General features: G+C 43.2%; 1 protein-coding gene across 2 annotated transcripts in view; it reads right to left on the reverse strand.

The window, feature by feature from the left end:
* Positions 1–20,020, reverse strand: part of WDR70 (WD repeat domain 70) — a 269,386-nt gene that overhangs the window by 189,932 nt on the left and 59,434 nt on the right. The window lies entirely within an intron of this gene.

Raw genomic sequence — 20,020 nt, forward strand, 5'->3', positions numbered from 1 at the left:
AAACTCCATCATAACAATTCAAGTTATTTACAATATACATAGAATTTAATGATTTATCTCAACCTGGACTGTGATCATATGTATACTTCTACGACAGTTTCTGTGTCAGACTATGGGCTGTAGTCCATCTGATTAAATTTAAAGCAGTTTGTTCATTCCCAACAGATAGACCTAAAGTCATTTACAACCCCAGAACATTAAGAACTCTAAAATGTCAATTTAACTGGCATTTCTTAATGCTCTAAAATAGCGACAATCCATCACTCTTACATCAGATCTGATGCTATTACTTGCTTACTAGAATTCAATTTAAAAGAATTTGTTAAAGTACAGTTTAGTGTAATTAATACAACTATCCATAGGAGAGAGCCCCAACAACGGCTATATAACGCACGAACTTCCACCACAGTTCAGGCCTCATCTTTATAAAAGTACCAGAAAAAGTGATTTCTATATTATTAATTAAATCTGCCATGGCTTATCCACTTTAATATTCTAAAGCAGTGGTCCCAAATGCTGGTCTGCGGACCAGTTCTGGGCCATAGCACACTGCCAGGCCACGCCCATAGGGCTGGGGTACAGCCTAGATGAGTGGCAAGTGGCTGACGGAGCTGAAGTCAGCTGTTTGTAGCGGCTCGGGGTTGAAGCTGGCTGTTCACAGCGTCTCTGGGGCTGATGTGCAGCAGTTCAGGGGGCAAGGGTGTACTCCAGTCCTGGCCCTACGAGCCACCACACAGCAGCCACTAAGTGACTTCCCCAAGGTCATGTTGCATGTCTGTGGCAGAGCAGGGAACTGACCATGGGTCTCCAGTGTGACAGCTAGTGCCCTAATTACTGGACTAGGCATCCGGTGATCAGAGTTCAACTCCTCCATGTAGCCTTAGGAAGCCATTGGATCTCAGAGCCACAGGCACTCAGCACTACAGTGCTGGAGCCGTACAAATACCTGGAAGGAGAGGGAACAGGGAAAGGTGGGATGGAAGGTGAATCCATGTGTGGTTTGATGAGGGGGATGACAGAAGAGTGGTGTGATGGCTCAGGGGAAAGGAGATTTCCTGGGGAGTTAAGTTCTATCAGTAAATGATTTTTAGCTCTTTAATTGAGCATAACATGAATAAGTATGAACATAGCTGGATCGGGAGCTGGCTGTTACTTCATTCTGGAAACAGGAGAGAAACCTAGACACGTGGGTATATTTTCACTCATGAAAATGGGCATTCTTATATGGCTCTTTGTTGACCACTTGTTCTGCATGTTGATGTAGTTTGGCTCTGTGGTTTGAAAAGGTTGCTGACCACTGCTGTATGCGGTGGTGCCAAAATTTCAGATGGGTTAAAAGCTTTTAGGCCGCTTTTGAATACTGAAACAAAAGACCTAGCTCATAACATTTGCATGATTACATTTAAAAAAAAAATTACATAAGTTTTAATGGCTTAAAAGAAGAAAGGAAAGGATTCTTTTAACAGAATTTTTTTTAGCTTTGTAGATATTAGCAAACTCTGATCTTAATGATTTTATGCAAATGAATTTGCATATTAAATATGCAAATAAAATGTTACCAGTCTGCAAAAAGTTTGTGAATGGGTTTCCCGCTACATAGTATAAAAAAGGTTGGGAACTACTGTTCTGAAGTGTTTTTAAATTACTCTCTGAATAATAGCAAGAACTGTTCATCTGCAATTTATGGGACTATGTAGCACTTTAAAGACTAACAAGATGGTTTATTAGATGATGAGCTTTCGTGGGCCAGACCCACTTCCTCAGATCAAATAGTAGAAGAAAATAGTCACAACCATATATACTAAAGGATACAATTAAAAAAAAGTGAACACATATGAAAAGGACACATCACCAGACTAACATGGCTACATTTCTATCACTATTCTGCAATTTATGGTATTTGATATCATAGGAGTTTTAGAGGCAGGCAAGGAAAACTGCATATGTAGATAATGATAAATTTCAGAGATTTATGCATCTGCCACAGTGGATGAAGCACTAACTTTGAAGAACAACTTCCCTTACCAAAGAAAGGTCGCCACAGAATCTACATTGGTTAGCAGCAGCAAAAACAGAACACATTTTGGACACTATTAATATAGTATTCCAACGTGGTTAGGAAAAATGTTATATGCCTGGTCACAAAAAAAGTGTGTCTATATTTCAGTACTTAATGTAGTTTCATGGGGTAGGCTGCCTATTTTATGAGTTCTTCCAATGCATCACACAGCAACTGAGCAGCCAAGGAAGCCCTTACATGTATGAAAAAGGAGGTTTGTCTCCATCATATTTAGTAATAATAAACTGGACTATTTTCAATTAACTATAATTATTCATCTTTTAGGTGAGTTACAACACTTCTTTAAAAAAAACATTAAGATGACTTTATTTACCTCTCTCAAGGCTACCAAGAAACATCAGTAAAGAGTTTTCCATAAAATTCCCTCAGATTATTATGAAATGTGCAAGACACAGACCAACATTTATTTCATTTTAATCTCAAGCACTCCAAGTGGCAATAATTAGGTCTCATTCTCTTTGAGATGAGTACAAAGTTCAAATAAAGAGGTTTCTTATTGTAAAGCACTTATGTTGCACACATTTCTGGCTGCTTAACAAAAAGGTGGAGCAAAAGACATATGTAAAAGTACCAGCTGATAAATCTTAGAATTCTATCAGCTTGTTCCTGAAAATCAGACACAGTCAGAGGATACAGTGTACTATACTTTGTGCTGTCCAAGGAATTCCTGACATTTAAACTAACTGTTTAGATTATTCAAAACAAAAACTAAGATAACAACCTCCAGGGACATACCTTGGCAAAGCATTTCTTAAAAATAGCCAAATATTTACGAAAAAATCAATGCGACTCATTCTATTTTAGTAACACTAAACTTCCTACATTACAGAGGATACTATAAATATCTCAAACCTGGATAAACAAATGCCTATATATGCACACAAGTACAGATGTAACTAGTGACTTTCCATTAATAACGTTCTAAAGAACATGGAACACCAGAGAAGGATTTTTCAAGCTCTAAAGGAAATCAGTTAGATAGTATGTTCTGACAAGTGCTGACTTTGTGCTTGGAAGAACCCCACACATCTTTGGAGTTTAGCTGTAAGCTTGACTAACCACTAATTCAAATTATTCAGTATAAAACTTCACATTAACCTTGGGCTACTAATTTGGAATCCCAATGAAACATGGGGTGCACTTATTGTAAAGTGGTTGAAAGAACATAAGGAAAGAGTAGCTACAATGGATCTTGGTCAAATTAGGAGGATTCTGCAAGGGCCAGTCCTGGGCCCAGTACCCATCAATGTTTTCATAAGGACTTGTAATAATGAAGTGCAGAGTATGCTTAAAAACATTTGTAGACAATACCAAGCTGAGAAGGGCTGCAAGGACTTTGGAGGACAAGGTTAGAATTCAAAGTGATTATAACAAATCTGAGGCGAATTCATCCAATATCAACAAGCTGAAATTCTATAAATAAAAAAGTATTGCTGTTAAGGAGAAAAATAAAATGTATAAATTACAAATGGAAAATTACCACCTACATGGTAGTACTGTTGAAAAGCAGGTTTGGGTATCACAAACTGATATGATGCATTCACAAAAAATACGAAATATTTTAGGATGCATTCACAGGAGTATCGTATGTAATTGTTCCATCTGTCCAGTTCTAGTCTCCACATTTAAAAAAATGTGGAAAAACTGGAAAACAATAAAATTGTTCCAGAGGAAAGCAGTAAAATTGGTAAAAGATTTAAATAATATCTAGTCCTAAGAAAATAAGATACGGGGAACGGAGATCACCTGATGACAGTCTTCAAATATTCTAAAGGGTATTATAAAGACAGTGATCAATTGTTCTCTGTATCCATTGAAGATAGGATGAGAAATAATCAGTTTAACCTGCAGCAAGTGAGATTTAGGTTAGATATTAAGATGAGCTTTTAAATTATAAGAATGCCAGATTTAGCTTGAGTTATTTGAGTCCTTAATTCAAGTTTTGTTTTTCTTCATTTAAATAATTGTTTGTGGGTGGGGTTGGGGATGAGGGATTCAGAATGCAGGCTGCCCTTGGGGGAGAAGACAATCCCAGGCCTCTCCCACTGAGGTAGACTGGGGCCAGGTGAGAAGCACCTGTCCTTGGCCACTGCAGCAGGCACATATGGGGGAGAGGTATGTGTCTCCTGCCTAAGGGACAGACAGACACACAAACAGACAAACTCTCTCAAATATAGAAGCCCTTAACTCCACCTCTGCCCTCTTCTGGCTCAATGCGATTATAGCTATTCCAGTCCCTATCTCTGGCCCATTACTGTCCCCTGTGGTCATTCTACAGTATAACTGTCCCTTCTACCAGAAATCTCCCTTTCCATTTTATGATAAACTATCTAATTCCAAGCACATATCATTGTCTTGGCACAACCAAACCCTTACTTGGTTTTAAGTTACAATAAGAGGAAGCTGCATATCAAATTTGGTGGTTCCAGGTCTTACCATTTAGGAGGAGTTCTTGAACAGACTCACAGATGGACGATTTGAGACACAAAATTTCTAAAATATATAATATATGTAAATGCTGGAATAGGTTTCCAAGGGACATTATAGAATCTTGGTCATTGGAAGGCTTTAAGAACATGTTCGACAAACACCTCCCAGGGATCATAAAAGGAAGAAGGAGAAGTGCTTGGAACTTCTCTCAGTTCCTCCACACTGGAGGTCCCAGGCAAGACTGATGCAGAAGGAATGGAGGATGGGTTTTGGAATACATTTGAATTACATCTTGAAGAACCATAATTACAGTGAGTAACCATTTCTTCTTCTTTCAAGTAGAAGCACATATGTATTCCAGATATGTGACTTACAAGCAGTATACTCATCCAGAGGGGGCTTGGCCAGGAGGGAAAATGCAGGAGCGAAGGAGGGTGTAGGAGCAAACTAGGGGTGCAGGGTCTTGGCAAGGGGTCAAGAGGTAAGTGGGGGGGGGATTGAGGTGTGAGGGTCTGGGCATGAGGAGGAGCATTTACTTGGCTTTACACCCCATTGCTCCCAAGCATTGCCCCTGATGCTCCCATTGCCGTTCCCCCAGCAGGGTGAGGCAAAGGGGAGTTTAGCCCTCCTACTCGCCCACACATCAGGGAATTCACGCTGCTGCTCGAGCCTTGTGATTGCTGTGCAGCCCAGCTTTTCTCCTACAGCCACTTCTCTAGCAGGTTGCCCAGCACTATGTTGATCCAGGGGCTGGTGGAACTGGACATGTTGGTGGCAACGTGTTAGGACCGATGGTAGTGACCACAGTTGCTGGGTGCAGTGAAGCGGTGGCAGTGAGTGTGGCCACAGTGCAGGGGACAGCCAAGCAGAGGTCACTCAGTGCCTTGCCCAGTCCCTCAGGGCTGCCGGTGGGCCAGGGAGGCAGGACCAGCACCTTCTCACGAATGCTGAACACCAGGCTCTCCGCTGTACTGTAGGCCTCCAGGGACTCAGCTATGTGGCTGGGGCAGGCCAGGGCATCCCTCCAGCCCCAGGCTCAGGCTGTGGCAGCTTGGCCAGCTGCAAGCCATTCGGCCCCATGCCACCTGCTCCGCTCGCCGGCAACTCCAAGGCAAGGAGGTCGTCCTGGCAGCAGCAACAGCAGCTTGAAAGAGGCGGTGGCACGTCAAAACCAGGGACTCTGAGCAGCAAAGTAGTCCTACAGAGGGAAGGAGGAAGCTGCATGGAGCGTCACGTGGTCATGGGGCAGTGTGTGCTGGACTGGCCAGAACTGTATGCTACCAGAAGCTAGTTGGGGGCGGGGATGAACTGCTGCGCCATGTGAGGAACAATGGCATGGAGCCATTTCTCAGTTCTTCTTCCCATGAAGTGAAAGGTCTGGCGGCGCTTTCTGGGAAGTATGGTTGGTGCATATCCAGAAGGCAGGTTCACGTGCCAATGAAAATTGGCTAGCATGCCACTTATGGCATGAGGGCTGTAGGTTGCTGACTTCTGAGTTACACAACTACTTGACAGTCCCTGGGGATGGGTCCAGCAGCCAGTGCACTTCCACACCCACTCCCAGGGAGGCCTTTGCCACCCCACTCTGCTGTATCTGTGTCAGAGGCAGCAGCGTGGCGGAGAGGGGGGAGCTGGGAGCTGGTGCAGGAGGAGAGCTGGTTTAAAAACCAGTTCCCCGTGCAGACCGGCTCCCTCCTGCCATCCATGCTGCTGCCTCTGATACAGAGGCAGGAGTGGGGTGTGGCAGCAGCCCCTGTCCATGAGAGCCTGGGCCTGCCAGGCACAGAGGTTGCTCCACGACAGTGTCCCCTACCTTCCCCTTTCCCCCACCGCTGCTTCTGATGAAGACAGCAGCACTAGGCACGGTGGGGAGGTGGCTCACATGAGCAGATATGCACAGGGAGCTGGCTGCCGTGAACAGAGGCTGGCTGCCACGAACAGGGGCCATTGGACTCAGCTCGAGCTGGGACTAAGCATTCCTGGCTAGTGCTGATCACTACACTTGTGCTCCGAAGCCAGCATGAGCCAGTACTACTCATTACTGGCTGGGGTTAGCTGCGATGTTATTGCAAGAAGGAAAATCACCTTCATGGACATAATGTGTAGAGGACGAGTAGTTAGGGGCTCAAATGGAGGTCTCATTAACATGTCGAGGATCAGCTCTAAGCTCCGTGGGAGGGTGGAGGTGTGCATGGTGGAGAAATGTTCTGCAGACCTTTTAAAAAGTGCCTAGTGACAAAATGAGCAAAGACAGAGTGACCCTATACAGGTAGGTGAAATGCATTGATCGCCGCAAAGTGGACCCAAAGAGATGAGACAGACAAATTATCTTGTTTCAAATCCATTATGTAGTCCAGTATCTCATGAAGTGGACCCATATATGGGCCTAAGCCCGTTTGTTCACACCATTTGGAGAATTTCATTCATTTATGGAGATAGGTGGTGAGGTAGTAGCATGTCTGCTAAGAAGAACAATGTTCTTCACTCAGAGCAGAGTGTTTCAGCATTTTGAAACCAGCCAGGAACCATGCTGTCAAATGGAGGCTCTGAGGATTGGGTGCAACAGGGCGCCCCTCTCTTGAGTTAGGAGGTCTGGATGACATGGTAGGAGACAGGGGAGTTGAAGAGACATTTGAAAGAGATAAAGAAACCATGTCTGCCTGGGCCAGACAGGGACTATTAAGATTACCCGGTTCCTGATCCCTCCTGATCTTCTCGAGGGTTCTTGGGATACATGGAATAAGAGGAAACGCATACAGAAGATGCATTTTCGAAGTTAGAAAGGTGTCATCTAACAGCCCCCATCCCAGGCCTGCCTTGGAGTAATAGTCTGGATATAGAGGGTTCGTGTGGGAGACAAATAGGTCAATCTGAGGGAATCCCCACATTTGAAAAACCCATTCGACAACCCAATGACTGATCTCCCATTCGTGGTCTGTATGGTTGTCTGCATCCATGTTGTGAATTCCAGGTAAATATGCTGCAGTCAACATGATATTGTTGGCTATGCATCAGCTCCAGAGTCGGACTGTTTCCATACACAATGAGCGGGACCAGACTCCACCTTGAAGCTTTATATAATACATGGTTGCTATACTGTCTGTCAAAATCTTGATAGTGCGATTGACGATGTGTGGCTGAAAGTGTTTGCAGGCACTCGAGACCACTTGGAGCTCCAAGATGTTTATATGCAATAGTTTCTCTTGATCGGACCACCGACCCTGAGTAACAAGACCTTGGAAATGTGCTCTCCATCCTATTATGGAAGCGTCGTCTGTGATTTGTGCTGATGGTTGGCTGTGTTGGAAGGGTACCCCAGCCAGTAGTTTGGTTGAGCTGGACCACCATCTGAGGAAGACGAGAACGTTGCGGGGGAGGAGGGCATTTTTGGGTGCAATGTTTTGACAGGGTGTAAACCGAGGCCAGCCAATGTTGAACGCATTGTAGGAGGAGGCGAACATTCTGAACCACATATGTAGTGGCTGCCCTATGGCCGATTAGCAGAAAGCACATAAGAACCATTACAGATGGACTGTTGGTAATTATGGCGATGAGATCCTATATTATGTGGAATCTCTGAATTGGGAGGTAGGCACTTGCCTGGGTAGAGTCGAAAGGGGCACCTATGAACTTCAGCGATTGTATAGGGCAGGGTTTCCCAACCTATGGGTTGGGACCCAAATATGGGTTGCCATTACATTTCAAAAGGGTCACCAAGTGTCTTCCAGGTGGCTCTCTTCCCTCCTCCCCGTTTTTGAATTGCCTTGAGTCACCAAGTCTTCCTGAATTGTCAAAATGGGTCCCCATCTGGAAAAGGTTGGGAACCGCTATTGTAGGGTGAAAGTTGGACTTTTGGCCATTGATGATAAGACCTAGAGATTGAAAAGGGTCTCCTGCCATCGATATCCTATGAAGAGTTTCATCTAGCAATGCACCCTTTATGAGGCAGTCATCAAGTTATGGGAAGATAATCACACCTACATGCCAAAGGGCCACTGTGACTACAGCTAGAGTTTTGGAAAAAACTCAGGGGGCCAATGACAGACCAAACAGTAGGACTTGATACTGGAAGTGATCAGATCCTATAGTAAAGTGGAGGAATCATCTGTGAGATGGGTGAATCGTGACATGGAAATAAGCATCCTACAGGTCGAGGGCTGCAAACCAATCTCCCTTGTCCAGAACTAGAATAATGGATGCTAGTGTAACATTCTTGAATCACTGTTTTCTGAGGTATATGTTGAGTCTTCGTAAATCTAGGGTGGATCTCCAGCCTACAGTGCGCTTCTCTGTAAGGAAGTAATAGGAGTAGAATCCTCTGCCACTGAACTGCTCAGGCACTCTCTTGACAGCTCTCATATTGAGGAGCCAATGGACTTCTTGTCTCAGAAGATTTTAGTGAGAGGGGTCCCTGAAGAGGGACGGGATGGGTGGGGAAAACAAAATGAATAGGATAGAGTAACCAGAAATGATTTTTCTGAAACCCAGTGTGCAGAGAGATTTATGGGTGATTAGAACATAAGAATGGCCATACTGGGTCAGACCAAAGGTCCATCCAGCCCAGTACCCTGTCTGCCGACAGTGGCCAATGCCAGGTGTCCCAGAAGGAGTGAATCGAACAGTTAATGATCAAGCAATCTCTCTCTTGCCATCAATCTCCAACCTCTGACAAACAGAGGCTAGGAACACCATTCCTTACCCATTCTGGCTAATAACCAGGGCTCGACAAATTAGTCAATCTACTCGCCTAGGGTGAGTAGATTTTAAGCCGGCATGGCGCTGCAGCGCGGTCTGCACATGCGCAGCGTGCCAAACCACGCGGCTGGCAAGCGGGGCTGGCGAGCGGGGTTCACCTCCGCTTGTCAAGCCCCGCTAATAACCATTTATGGATTTAACCTCCATGAATTTATCTATTTCTCTTTTAAGCCCTGTTATAGTCCTAGCCTTCACAACCTCCTCAGGCAAGGAGTTCCACAGATTGACAATGCGCTGTGTGAAGAAGAACTTCCTTGTATTTGTTTTAAACCTGCTGCCCATTAGTTTCCCTAGTTCTTATATTATGGGAACAAGTAAATAACTTTTCCTTATTTTCTCCACGCCACTCATGATTTTATAGACCTGTCATATCCCCCCTTAGCCTCCTCTTTTCCAAGCTGAAAAGTCCCCGTCTCTTTAATCGCTCCTCATATGGGACCCATTCCAAACCCGTAATCATTTTAGTTGCCCTTCTCTGAACGTTTTCTAATGCCAGTATATCTTTTTTGAGATGAGGAGACCACATCTATATGCAGTATTCCAGATATGGGCATACCATGGATATATATAAGGGCAATAAGATATTCTCCATCTTATTCTCTAGTCCTTTTTTAATGATTCCTATCATCCTGTTTGCTTTTTTGACTGCTGCTGCACACGGTGTGGACGTCTTCAGAGAACTATCCACGATGACTCCAAGATCTCTTTCCTGATTAGCTGTAGCTAAATTAGCCCCCATCATATTATATGTATACTTGGGGTTATTTTTTCCAAAGTGCATTACTTTACATTTATCCACATTAAATTTCATTTGCCATTTTGTGGCACCTCCTGATATCACCAGGCTTAAGTGCTACCCTCTCTGGATACTGCTAGGCAAAAAAGTCTTTAGCTTCAACACATGAGGTGTACTCTCAATGAATTTGTATACATATCTGCATCTCCTCAGAAGCCAGGGTCTCATGTGTACGATCACTTACTGATTTCTATTTAAAATGTGCTCAGTTTACACATAAAAGGATCTCTTTTTTAAGTGCCAACTACACATTCAACCTGAGATCTTTCCTTCTCAGAAGTCTCCTGTAATAAAAGTTCTATAATAAAAATTCATCTCAGGAGGAAGTTGTGCAACTTCATTATCTTTAAATTATGTCCTCAATGATACCTGTGCAACCGCCACTGCTTTAAATGGGTTTCTACTGGTGTAACTGAATGGAATTTAGCAAACGATTTTGGTGATGATTCACAGTTCTATTTGTATGGAGTTTAATGTGATCTGGATAATTAAAAACAGGGAAAAAAATCTTACTCTACAAATTTGTGATAAAGTATGCCATTCGTACATAGTCACTTTTCAATACAGAATGGTCTTTTAAGCCCTTTACCAACAGTACATTGACAACAAAGGAGAAAACTTCAGAGTTGAAAACTTCCTTTAGTAGTAGATGTATTTCATTAGTAAATGCTAAATTATTGTGAAAGCACAAGTTATAGAAAATAAACTGAGTAATATTTTTCATTCTGGTTTGGCAAAAACTGGGTGGATTCACGGACAAACAGCTTCAAAAATTCTCTCTCCACACACTTTTGCAAGATTTTTAAAATGAATTTTAGTACTTCTTTGGACATATTTTGCAAGAAATCTTACACTTTGGGGTCTTTGGCTACATGTTTCTCCTCATACACTGATTAACATAGTATTAGTAATAAATATGTAGAATACATAGAATCTTTGCTTCCATCATTTGCCACTTATTGCTCAGTTTCTCTTGCTTACAAAAACATCCTTTGATTCAACTGCTAACAGGTAATGCAATTAGACATGCAGCATAGTTTGTAAATGTCTCTTCATGAATAAATAGTACACTGCTGATGTACACAGACCCCATCTCTTCTTTCTCCTGGGAATTGGCTTTAAGAGTTGGAAGGTGAAGGGTGACTATTTTTTATCAGATATTCTGGAATTTCACTCAGATTTCTAAATTAATAATGAGCCTTCAATCTATGAAGACATCGTTTCCATTAATATTTATGAGTGGGGAATTGTTCTCACATGTGAACAAAATAGATTCACTTGAGCCCCTTCCAAAACCAATTATAATCTCTGATAAAACGGCTTTAAATTTAAAGCTGTATGCAGTCATTAAAAATCTCACTGCATTTTCCATAAGAGAATCTCTCTCAACTCTCACGTCCTGGACATTCTCCAGATACATTACATTCTGCTTGCCTAACCCCCTTCCCGACAGTTTCAAATGGATACACTACTTTTCATTTGCTAGAGATTATTGTGCCCCGTTCAATATGCATTATAAGAAAGTACCTAAGTTTTAGCCAAGATATGGCTTAATTTTGGTAGCAAGATACACACAGTTCTATTTCAGTGCTTGGCTAAATAGTTCTAGACATATTTAAGAATGCAAAAATATAACTTGTTTCCAATCACTCTTCTCAGCTGAAATTTTGCATGCTTGGTTTCTACCCAATGGAGAATATTTTTATTTGATGGGGAGAAAGTGAAGAAACCAGCATTATTCCTTATTATTTTCACTTTTTCTTCTTCTTCAAATATGTGCTAAACTTTCCCTGATGGAGGAGGAAGGACAGAGGAGGGAAGCCCATTAGAAGGGAATAAATGAAAGACAACCGACCTTTGAATGACAAGTGAAAATAAACGTCAGTGAAGAGAAAGCCCATCAACTAAGGGCCGAATGCTTCTTTCCAACATCTCTCCCTTTGAAGGCCATTAACATTTCATATCAACTTTGAAGGAAACATCTGTATTTCTATACTATAAAAATCTTAAAGTGAGGATATGACTTCGGTACAGATCACAGTAAACTGGAGGATAAAGAACATGGCACTGGCTCTAGGTCTAAAGGCCATTCCCATCCCTGGCCCCTAACACAAGCTGTGCCCACCCACCACTCACTGGCCTGAAGGGGAAACTGCCAACCGTCTCTGGCTGACTGCATGGCCACCCTCCTGTTCTGCTCCCTGCCTGGCATCTCCCATCTGCTCCCCTGCCAGCACCCCTACTCTGCTCCTATCCACAGAAGTCCTTGGCCTCCCCCCACAACTCCTACCCCTATAGCCCCAGAGCCCCCCTGCAGAAAGGAGTCACCCTCCACCTCTGCAGGACAAGCAGGTATGTGGGCTACATAGGATGGCCCTGCTTAAGCTTCCTCTTTGCTGCCTCTATCTGACAGACGCAGCAAGGGAGCAGTGGGGGGAACGACTAGTCAACTTGACTATCTGATAAACAGGGAATCCCCTGTATTTGCCAAACACTCTAGGTGCACCCTATGTATGTATACACACACACACACACACACACACACACACACACACACGATCTTCCAACTATTTCTTTACAAAGTTCATCACAGTTTTAAAAACGTCTTTGCTCCTTCAAATACTGTATGGAGTCTCCAGCTGATCCCACGCTCTGCAGAAATGCCACGTGGAGCCTGGACCCCGGCTCTGTGAGGCATTTCAAAGCAGCAGCACTGCATGGAGCTGGATTAGTGGGGACTCTGAGTCCCCCACTGACCCCAGGGTCCATTCAGGCGCTTCCACTTTGAAATGCACAAGAGCCCCCCACTGGGGACCTTTGTATATTTTAAAGCTGTATGCCGCATGCCCTGTATACCTGCCTTCCACCAAAGTGTGGCAGGCTGAGGCTTAGGTCTGATTTCATAATCAGCGCAAAAAAGTTGAGGTCATGTACCAGAACAAGAAGAAGTTGTGTGTGAGCTGAGAGCTGGTTAACAGGTACCAGAGGGAGATGTTTTGGAGGGGTTGTTTGGGGAAGTGGCACAGGGAAAAAGCTGCCAAGTCAGAAGGAAAAACTTGACTGCTGCTGCTACTTTAGGGACCTTGGGCCAGAACCCGGAATAGTGGATGAGCTTTGGTTCCGCCCGAATCTTCCCCCACACCAACACTGAGCCTGTCCCAAGAAGGGAGACCAGGACTATCGGGATTTCACCCCAAAACCAGGGACTAGCCTGTGATGAGTATGACTCAATAAGCTGTGGACCCCACCTTCTGTAAAGAAATAGGGGTTGTGTATAGGAGCACAGTGAGCCTCTGAGGCTAATATTATCCGTCAGTATTGTTAGACCCATGGGGCTCAGCCAGAACTTTGCTACAGAAACTAAAGCATTTTGTGGCATAGGAAAAGCAGACAACAATAAACTGAATGTTCTTGACCAAGAGTGCAATAACGGCATAGTCAACAAGAAAGGGCTCTCTTCATAGCTGCTCAGTTATATTAACATGAGTTCTGAATTGTTGAAGATTAACTAGACCCCCACCCAATCTAAGCCGAATGTTGAGCCTGGCTAAAAAGACAATGGCAAAGAGGACTAGAGCCATTACATATCCTTATTTGATGATGACAGTGAAAGCTTCTGATGAGCCACCACATTATATTAACATGACCATCATGCCACTGTGAAATGAGTAGATGACAACATTGATATTCTCTGGGCAACTAAATTTATGAAGGTTTTCAATAGACCCTTGCGATTAACTGTGTTGAAAGCCTTGGCCAGTTAAACATTATGTACAGATTCTTGTTCTGTTTACCAAACTTCTCTTGTATTTTAAAAATCATGTCTATGGTGCCATGGTTAGCACAAAAGCCAAACTCTGATTCTGAATGAAGACTCTACTAGGTAAGGGTATGTCTACACTACCCTGCTAGTTCGAACTAGGAGGGTAATGTAGGCATACCGCACTTGCAAATGAAGTCCGGGATTTGAATTTCCCGGGCTTCATTTGCATAAGCGGGGAGCCGCCATTTTTAAAACCCCGCTGGTTCGAACCCCGTGCAGCGCGGCTACACGGGGCACGAACTAGGTAGTTTGAACTAGGCTTCCTAGTTCGAACTACCGTTACTCCTCATTTCACGACTGCTCATTTCACGAGGAGTAACGGTAGTTCGAACTAGGAAGCCTAGTTCGAACTACCTAGTTCGTGCCCCATGTAGCCGCGCTGCACGGGGTTCGAACCAGCGGGGTTTTAAAAATGGTGGCTCCCCGCTTATGCAAATGAAGCCCGGGAAATTCAAATCCCGGGCTTCATTTGCAAGTGCGGTATGCCTACATTACCCCGCTAGTTCGAACTAGCGGGGTAGTGTAGACATACCCTAAGAGACAAGCCTGTTGAGGACAATCCATGCAAGGATGTTTCCAACCATAGACACCAGTGAGATTCCAAAGTGGTTGTTGCAGTTATATATCTATGCTTCCTTTCCTTTTTGTGTAGATGGACTATGAAAGCATCCTTTTACTCGTGGGGCACAATATCCTATTTCCATATAGACTTGAAAAGGCTGGTGAGTTCCCTGACAAGGTGGGCACCTCCAAACGCATACACATCAGGTGGAATACTATTAAGGTATGAAGACTTGTCCGTAGACAGCTACATGATAGCCTTAATAACTTGCCTAAAGAAGGGTCCACAGATGCCTCCTCAAGGACAGGATACTAAGGGAATGAGTTAATAGCTTTGCTGGACATAGCAGATTGACAAATCAGGAGACTGAAGTGCTATGCACAGAGAAAGAATATTGCTTTTGTCTCTGAGCTGCTAATTACAATCTGCTGTAAGGACAGGAGCTGTACCACTGAATGGCAGTCACACTGATTTTTTTTTATGGCTTGAGGTGTCTTCTGGGACACTTTGAGAACTGTAGTGACATGATTCACGAAAGCCAATGGTCTGACTCACTTTCAATGCCTCTCAAAGAATAGATGATTTACACAACTTTAATATCTTTTGACCATACAATTACAGAATAAAATCATTGAATCTATTCAATCTGATTAATAATCTTATTTTAAAAAGACATTAAAAGATATTAAAACAGAAAAAGTTTACTTCAACTACAGTCTCTCAGACAAATATTGCCTATGTCCTAGAAACACACATAAAAGATAAAGGTATATAGCAGTAGGATGCTGGTCTTCTAATCAAGACAGAGACTGATGCACATTTTAGCAGTTTCAGTGATTCACTATACCATAACATATTACAAATATAAAATTCACAGAAATAAACTATGCTGATGTTTTTTTAATGACGATGCAAGTGCAGCCACAATAAAGGATTTATCAGTTTCTAAACTGATATTGTTGAAGCACTACAAAATGTGTAAATTAACCCTTGTACTTTGTGCGGGTTATTTCATTTTTCTAGGCATCAGTTTCTCCATTTACAAAATTGGGATAATATTTACTTATTACACTGAGTTACTACAAGGTTCCATTCAATAAGGTTTGAATGTTTAGTAGGATCTCTGAGATCTCAATATTGTTAGCATGATACATTAAAATTCACCTTAACTTTACACAGTTTAACCTCCTGTGGCAGAGATGTATCTACAGATCCTTTTGTTGAATATTTCTTTTGATTTTAAAGTAGTTTTACCCACCGACTTATTGTAAAAGCATAAAAAAGACATTTATATACATAACTATTGCTAACGAAGAAACCTTCAGTCCAGAAACATATTCAATAATTAAGATATGAAACTCAACTGAAAATTACAGCTAGCAAATAAACTAACCATTCATGGAAGAACTGCAAGCATTTTTTTTTAAAGTAAAAATTACAACATGCCTAACTTAGTGCAGGAAGGAAGGACAATTTCCTATCTAGCTCACACAGCTGGTTCCAATCCCATTACTGTTTCAAATAGTAATTCTCCCACGCCACCCATAAATTACTTACAAAACATTACCATTTAAACTATGTTACGAGCTGTGATATAGCAGCACAATTTTGAACAATGAGACATAACAATAAATTGCCAAGTGTCTTTAACAATGCATTTGGAAATAGGAAAAAATAATTTTGTATGCACGTGAAGTTTAACGCTTGCGCTCTCTCTCACACACACACACACACACACACACACTCTTACTTAATACAATAAATCTCAAAACAGTAATTATCTCCAAAGGAAGCCAGTGTTGTATGATCAGCTTGTATTTTAAATGCTGTTAAACTTATTATATCACCAATAAAGCAAATACTCTGCAACCAAATAATTAGTACTAGTTAAAGACCCAGCCATCTTGAATTATTTGGCTTCTCCCTTAAACAGAAGAGCCTGAAATTTTACCATACCAAGTAACTTTTCAAAGATGTGCACAAAAGGTGTAGGATGTGTGCTAATCTACATAAACATTTATGCCACGTTTCTCCTCGATATTTAGGCAATTGGAGATTTCTCCTTCACACTACTAAAACTGTTCCACCAAACACTATTTTTAGTTACTATAAAACCAAATACAGTAAAACTCCAATTGGCCGGCATCCAGTGGTCCGGCGCTCCTGATAGTCCGGCACCAACTGGAACCCAGAAGTTCTCCGGCCAGCTGGACAATTGGAGCTGCTCTGCCCCCAAGTCCGCCGCTGGCCATTTTCAGCAGTGGTGGACTTGGGGAAGCCCTGGGGCAGAGCACCCCAGTTCCCCAAGTCCGCTGCTGCTGAAACTAACCAGCGGCTGACTTGAGGAAGCCGGGGGCAGAGCAACTGGAGTGCTGACGGGTTGGTCCCGCACCACCGCCCTCTCCCACACTGCGCAGTTCCCTGCCGACCCCCACCCTCCTCCAGACCCCTCATAGCCCCCCTTCCGGTACTCTGGCATATCTGATAATCTGGCACCCCCTGGGTCCTAAAGGTGCCAGATTATCGGAAGTTTACTGTATAGTAATTTGACAACTCAATACTGCAACTAAACTTTGGACTAAAAATATTAAGAAGACTGGTTAATAGGATACAGCTTCACATTTCCATTTAACTGCTAATAAACCATATTCATTACAGTCCAACAACGGCCTTTAGGATAGTGATCTCAGTCTATTAGCTAGTGGGCACACATCTACATCAAGTTAATACAACTGTAGCTGTTCCGAAAAGATCCAAGGATTGAAAGGATATAGAAACAAACAAACCTTCTCAACCTTATAAGCTGTCCCTTCACATAAAAGTTATGACACCTTGTCTAGAAAGCAAGTAAACTTGCAGTTGCATATAAAAAAAAGTCAAATAAAAACGAACATGGCATCCAACCTTTTCCCAGATATTTCAGAGAATGTGTTTATGTTATGCCAAAAACAATCATACATACTTCTCACTCTGACAATGTATGACCCATGATGCATAGCTGTAAACACTGCCTAATCATCCTAAATGTTACACATACTGACCCGCTCTATTGTGCTCCACATGCAACTGCTTCAGGTAGTCTAATGAAGTCCCGTTCCATGTATTTGTATTTCACTTCTACTTCACTTTTTTGGGGGACATGTAACTTGATTCAAAACTCAAATTACGTAACCTCTGCATCTTATCTTTCATGTACTCTAAGAAGCTTTTCAGATGAATATAGCTAAGAGAAGATTCCACCGCCTGTGCTACACCAGCCAGTGCATCCCATGAGTGAGAATATGCAGAGTACATGCAAAGAAAAATAATACTTCCCTATTTAACAGGTCTGTTGTAACAATGATTCATTAATGTTAGAGCTGCTTAAATGCTACAGAGAGTAGAGCCACAGAAAAACCTATTAATCTGGCATTTATAGCACACTGCTCTGAGATATCCAAGTTATCACAGCTCTAGCTGGGTGTTCCCTTGGAGCCATGCACCAGACTGCCATGAGGGGAATCCAAGTCTCTGGCTCTCTGGGCACCTGGAAGTTTTTATATTTTAGAGACTAAATGGGGCCCACTCGTTGCTCCAATCTTGGGGTTCCCAGACACACTCCTGAAGAGCACTCAAACTCCTTCCTCAGGGGTAGAACCCATTTTCCAGCTTCCAACCTTCTCTGGATTGAGAAAGGCTGACTCTTTAGACTCCCTCAGAGTTAAACACACCCTCTCACAGAACTCCACTCCAAAAGCGTGAAGCTTTGGAGTTAAGTGTTATTCTCTCTGAAGACACATTGTAGTTTAGAAGCATTCAACACACGCAGAGTCTGCCCAGAGTCTAACATTTGTTCTTTTATGTAATCAGATAAAGCACCGTAGAGTACAGATAAAGCAGTAAGTACTACAACACTTCTCTTGCCTCAGTTGCCTGTTGCGCTCTTTGGGCTATGGGTGGTGTCCCTTGGGTTATCAGGAATTCTTCTACTTCAGTGCATATTTTGTGGGCAGCCAAAACACTGTGTGCTCTCCCCACCCCAAGCACTGTCCCCATAGCTCCCATTCACTGGGAACCACTGTTTCCAAGGAGCTAAGAACATGCCGGAGCTTGCACCTGAGCACCAGTCCCCCTACCTCTGCATTGAGCCCCTCCAATCTTCCAAATTGCTCCATCCCACCCCAAAAATACATTCCTGCACCCCAAATTCCTCGTACTTAGGCCCCACACCAGAACTCTCACTCCCAGCCAGAGCCCTCACCCGGCCTGGGAAACAAGGTGGAGAAGGGAGCCTGGCACCCACATTCACAGGCAGCACTGGGGGAAGTACAGAGACACAGTCACTCCCCCTGCTCTAGGGATGTCAACATGTAGACAACTACATGATTAACTGATAAGCCTGGGTTCATCCATTAATCCTATCGACTACATGCATCCCTCCATGCTGCCTCTGAATTAGGGAGGGGGAGGGTTAATGCACATAAGGAGCCAGCTTTTAAGCCAGCTCCTCACGAGCACCAGATCAGTCGGCTACCTCTCCCGCATAGATAGACAGCAGAACAGAGGGTGAGCGGGACAGAAGGGAGCTTTTTCGCATGGGATACTGGCTTTTAAGCTGGCTCTCCATGCATGCTAACTCCGCAGACCTGCCTCCCCCATCCTCCCTTTTTTCACAGGCAGCAGCAGGGGAGGCTGCCACAAAGCAGTCTCTATCCATTGCAGGCCCTCTTTTTGGTATTCACACCTGCTCTTCAACTTGGGAGCACTGATGCGCTGCATAATATGAGTTTTCCATGTCATGCATCTGACAAAGCAGGTTCCAGCTCATAAAAGCTTATGTCAAAATAAATTGGTTAGTCTTCATGGTGCCACAATACTCCTTGTTTTTGCTGTAACCAACCAACATAGCTACCTCTCTGGAAAAAAAAAATCTTGAACAGTTTTACAACTTGTTAACTGCTTATGCTAAAGAACCAGTTTTACTTTCTGTTTAGGTACAACTCCCTGAGGTCTCACACTGAAAAATAAACTCAACTCCGCTACATCACTCAGAGGATGCAGATTTTCCACATCGTGTAGCTTTGCAGTTCTTCTCTCAACCTAGCCATCACCTTCCAGAGGGGTGGATTAACTATTGATGAGAGAACCTCCTTGTATGTTAGAGTGGTGCAGCTGCAGAACTGTAGAGTTTCCAGTGAGGACAAGCCTTGAGTATTTTTCCTAACCTAAAGAAGAGCTCTGTGTAAGCTTAAAAGACAGAAGTTGGTCTAATAAAAGATAGCATCTCACTCATGTTCCCTCTCCAGTTAAAGCCCATCTACTGACAGCTTTTGAGGCTCTATCACTAGGGCCTATCACCTAGACTACATCCCTCTATCACCAGAGGGATGTAAATTAGACATACCGACATTGCAAATGAAGAGGGGATTTAAATCTCCCGCGCTTCATTTGAATAAAAATGGCTGTCGTGTTTTGCCAAGTCAGCAGTTTGTCGGCAAAAAGCAGCTGTCAAGACGGGCATCGGGCGACAAAGAAAGCCTTTGTCTGCCAATCCCTTATGCCTCGTAAAATGAGGCCTCCAGCCTCCGGGGCCGC

The sequence above is a fragment of the Pelodiscus sinensis genome, chromosome 6 (assembly GCF_052426305.1).
Source record: "Pelodiscus sinensis isolate ZL-2025 chromosome 6, ASM5242630v1, whole genome shotgun sequence".
In the NCBI taxonomy this organism is placed as follows: domain Eukaryota; kingdom Metazoa; phylum Chordata; order Testudines; family Trionychidae; genus Pelodiscus; species Pelodiscus sinensis.